Consider the following 5,220-nt stretch of genomic DNA (forward strand, 5'->3'; position numbering starts at 1 on the left):
TGGTGTTAAAACTCTATAGCCCTATTAGGCGCTAATTTTACTCTCCCCCCCCCCCTCCAAATATCAAAACTAAGTCCATACATTTCAAGAGACAGGCTTCCTGGGGGAAAGCCCTAATATAACCAGAGAGTACTAAATATAAATAGCAAATGCTGAATCTAACCAGATCTGGCCAGATCTGGCATTATTGTGGTGATTTTCTTGCTGTATGACACATTTGTCAACATCTAGCACAGAGGCTATTTTGTCAGAAATGAAAAACCGGGGAAGAGAGGCACAAGGGCTTTTAAGAACAAATGGAAACTGAATGCAGAAGAAACATTTCAATGAAAGATACCTAGACTGGCTTGGCTGCTTTATTAGGTGAGGCAGTGTCTGTAGGGACCATGGCCAAGGCTGAAAGAGGTAAGAAAGAAAGAAAGAAAGAAAGAAAGAAAGAAAGAAAGAAAGAAAGAAAGAGAAAAAGAGGACATCAAGGAAATAACTAGTGAAACAAAATGCGGGCACAGAGGCCGCAAGAGCAGTGAAAAGGAAATCAAGAGGACAGGAGAGAAAATGTGGGAAAGGGCTGTGGCAGAAAGCATCACTCGCACATCATCTAGCTACAGGTATGGTGACTGCCAGGGGAAATGCTAAATCATCAGGTAAGGTTCAAAAGAAAGTATAAATTGCAGGGTGTTAAGTAGAATTGTACCTTTTCCCCATGTGCACATTTTTTGTGTAGAATAAGGCCATAATCTATTATGTTGAAGATGCATCCCAAAGGAGAAAATACACTGTTGAATCAACAGTTTAGAAAATGTAAACGAGCGCATTAAGATGAAACTAATGTAAGGTGAATAGCTAGGTGAATAAATAGTGACGCTCAACATCTCCCCACTCTACCCCTCTCTTTCCTCTATACAATACAGTCATGGGGAAGGGCCATAGCTCACTGGCAGACCATCTTCCTTGCACGGAGAAGGTCCCAACTTCAAGCCACAGCACCTCCAGATAGGACTGGGCAAAAGTCCTGCCTGGAATTCTGGAGAGTTGTTGTCAGTCACTGCAGACCAGGCTAACAGGACCAGTGGTCAGGGATGATGGGAATTGTAGTCCCAGACATCTGGAGGGCCAGAGTTTGCCTATGCCTGCTGTAGACAATACTGACCAATGAACTGGCTCAATGAGCTCAGGTGGACCAAGGAGCTGACTCAATATGAGGCAGCTACCTATGTAATAATAATTTCAAATCAAACTGTAGTGCCAACCAGCTGTGCATGATGATGTTGGTTCGCACCCATTGAACTTCAAAGCATGCAAAAATGTAGTCTTGATTACAGCAAGTATTTATCTTTTTCCCCCTCCTTGGTGCTAATTACATTGGTTGTCACCACGAGGCACGCTCACTTGCCTTTTGAGAACATCCCTCTAGTAGCAATGAGTTTCTGCATGAGGTGAAAAATTGGCTGTTAGGGGCTTCACCCTTCATGAGTTTAGTTCCTTCTCAACCTTCCTCTTCTCCTTCTATTTGCCCCTCAACATATGCCATGAACTTTACATTGAAAACTAGTGGCAGATTTGATGCGAGTTTTCTATAAAGTTCCCTAGCTCAAATAACATTTAGATCAAGGTTTCCCAAACTTAGGTCTCCAGCTTCTTTTAGACTACAACCCCCCATCAACCCTAGCTAGCAGAACCAGTGGTCATGGATGATGGGAACTGTAGTCCAAAAACAGCTGGAGACCCAACTTTGGGAAACCCTGGTAGGGAACAGAAAGTTCAATGATATAATAACCTAATAGAATGTAACAGTTGAAGTAAAGATGGGATGATTAATGGGAAATTGGAAAACCAATGCTAACTTCCTCCCTCTGCTAAATTATCAGAACCTGGGAGCCACATTGTACATAATGCAGTGCTTCTAGCCCTCATTAGCCTCTAGCTTAGGTTGTGATAATTACTGGCTGCTTCCTTTAGGGAGCAGCAGAACAAGTAATTATTCATTATGTGAAAATTACCACTGCACACCTTAATTAACATCAGTGATGGCCAATACATGATTGTAACCCTTTCTGAATACCTGGTTTTGTTTAGCTTTGTTCATTTAAGATCAGTAACCTGTATTGTAACTAAAATTACATGAGAGCTATATTTAAAGTCCTCTGATACAAATTCTGTTGCTTGAATGCTTCCAACCTAGAGTGCATTATATAGACGTTAAATTATTTTTGTTAGTCTTTTCTTGGTGCCAGTCTGTGTTTTGTGAAAAAGTAAAATGAAAGATAAAGAATGTCTTATCTCAAGGGGGAATTATATTTTCTTTACAGCTATTTATAACATATTAAAGCTTTTATCAGACACAATTTGAAAACAATAAATTATTACAAACTTTAAAAATAATAAATGACAGCAAACCATTTTTTTTTTATTTGAGCAAAACAACTTCGTCCAATAAAGTATTTTTGATGGTTTGTTGGGTAGACAACAGCCATATGTATATGATGTGATGTGATGTTAAAATTTACATTTGTTTAATCATAGCATAATACAACATAATGTGATAGCAGAGCCCAGAGTGTGTGGTCTTAACATTTGTAAAGAAGCACAACACAGAGACGTCACGTGAAATACATTTGCTTGCAAAGACGAGGCAGTGCCATGAAGGGTTGAATCTGAGGAAAAGCACAGGACTGCCTCAAAGTGCCGTGGTGCTCTCAGAGCAGGACTTTGGGGGCAGAGGTATAGGGACCCATGCAGCAGAATGAACCAGAAGTTCCTCCAATGTAAGCAGTGATATCTTGAAGCAAGTGAAGTCGTGCACATTGCCATCTAAAGGAGGGGTGCTGAACCTCTGGCCTTACAGGTGTTACTAAACTACAACTTCCATAATCCCAATATCCGAAGGGTCACAGGTTAGTCATGCAGGATAGGGGAGTGGGTGGCACTGTGGTCTAAAGACTCTAAACCACTGAGCCTCTTGGGCTTGCTGATCAGAAGGTTGGAGGTTTGAATCCCTGCAATGGGGTGAGCTCCTGTTGCTCTGTCCCAGCTCCTGCTAACCAAGCAGTTTGAAAGCACACCAGTGCAAGTAAATAAATAGGTACCGCTGTGGCGGGAAGGTAAATGGCATTTCCATGCACTCTAGTTTCCGTCAAGGTGTTCCGTTGCACCAAAAGTGGTTTAGTGACTTTAGTCATGCTGGCCACATGATCCGGAAAGCTGTCTGTGGACAAACACCCGCTCCCTTGGCCTGAAAGCAAGATCAGTGCCACACCCCATAGTTGCCTTTGACTGGACTTAACCATTCAGGGGTCCTTTACCTTTAACTTTTTACCTATGCAATATGAAGACATCTAAGTCTATTAGATCCCGGGGTGTTGAAACCATTGAGTCTTGAGTCTAAAATCACCTAACAGTACTACTGCTAAACGGAAAGCTGTTGTAATGTATTTGACAGTGGTGGCTATTCCAGTGCAACAGCACCAACTTAAGCAGTTGGAACAAGATGACATTCAGAGTCAACATGGGATATCAGCATTATGCAAGAACTACTGTGATGGCAGTCAGGTGTACTAGACAACCTAAATACACATTTGCCTATGCAATGGGTTGAGCAGGGTCTCCAGCTGTTTTTGGACTACAATTCCCACCACCCTGACCACTGATCCTGCTAGCTAGGGATGATGGGAGTTGTACTCGATGCAAAGCCCTGCCACACCCCCAGGTTGGGGGTGGGGGGAAATCTACACACACACACACACACACACACACACACAGCAGCAGCAGCAGCAGCAGCAAAACTGCATGGTGGAAAACCTCTCCTCTCACTGACTCAGTGAGAGGGGAGGTGTTCCACAGAGGTTGCCAACAGTCTTGGCTATATAGCTGCAAATATGACGTTTTAAGTGCATTTTAAGTGCATTGTGCAAATCTGACACTAGATGGCACTGCTGAACCAATGGCAAATTCCATATATATATATATATATATATGCTTTCGTAGATTTTCACGGGTACAGGAATGCAGGTTTTGGTGTCCTCGGGTGTCTTCCCGTGTAAAAGTTGGGGTGTCTAGGCGACGTTTCGACGAGGTCTCACTCGTCATCTTCAGGCTGGTGCTTTCGGCTTCTTGTTACTGGAACAGAGCAGGATCTCAGTGTTTGAGTTCCTATAAATACTGTAGAGTATTTATTATATATATATATAAATTTAAAAGCATTTTCAAAGCATTTTTAATGTATGTGTAGATTCAGCCACTGTCTGCCCCTAGAGGGCAGGGAAACGGGCAATAGAGCTGGGTGGTAGAACAAGTGTGCTGCTCATTGGCAGGGTGCTTCCTGAGGCAGTTGCCTCACCCTCATGCGGGCCAGCTCTGCTCCCTTCCTGATTAATTATCATGTTTTTATCTTACCCTTCCTCCAAAACATTCATGGCAACTGACCTGTGTTTATGTGTGTATTGTGTGTGTATGTAAGCATGTGCGTGTGTGTAACAAGACAGGGACTTGGGTTGCAATCCTACATAGGTGTATCTAGGCATAAGTCCCATTGAACTCAATGAAGAGACATGCCTCAGAATGCAGCATTCAGGGGGCCTGTTTAGGGATTGCACAGTTTGTTTCAAATCCAGTGCTTTTTTCTTAAAAAAAAAAAAAAAAAGGTTTAGGGGTACAGTGGTTGTCGGAAATCAGGCCTTATCAGGAGAAACTGGCAACTCTCCCTGGCACCCGGCATGATTCCCTGTTGACCTCCCTGGCTGCATTCCCCAGGAGGCGCAGGCAAGGTCTCGATCGGCGATTCTTCTCAAACGTGAGAAGAACACACCCCTTCTTCCCTGCTCCCCCCCCCCGGGCAGGGGGAAGAGATAAACAGAAACGTATTTACATGCCTTTATTTCTGTCTTTGCAGTGTTACAAAAAACATGACTGCTCTCTTCAAGCTCCAGCAGCCTAGAGACAAACACTTCCTGTATAGGAACAAACGGAAGCGCTCATATTACACTCTGAGCTAATTCCGGTGCTTCGCACTGTGAAATGACTGTCCCTCTGTTCCCACGGGCAGTCCCATCATTCCCATCATGTTTATTTTTCAAGCTAGCAGTTTGCAGCTGCATTGCATCCATATAGTAACAGTGGTACCTCAGGTTAAGTACTTAATTCATTCCGGAGGTCCGTTCTTAACCTGAAACTGTTCTTAACCTGAAGCACCACTTTAGCTAATGGGGCCTCCTGCTGCTGCTG

The sequence above is a fragment of the Podarcis erhardii genome, assembly GCF_964252035.2.
Source record: "Podarcis erhardii genome assembly, chromosome: 11".
Lineage (NCBI taxonomy): Eukaryota > Metazoa > Chordata > Lepidosauria > Squamata > Lacertidae > Podarcis > Podarcis erhardii.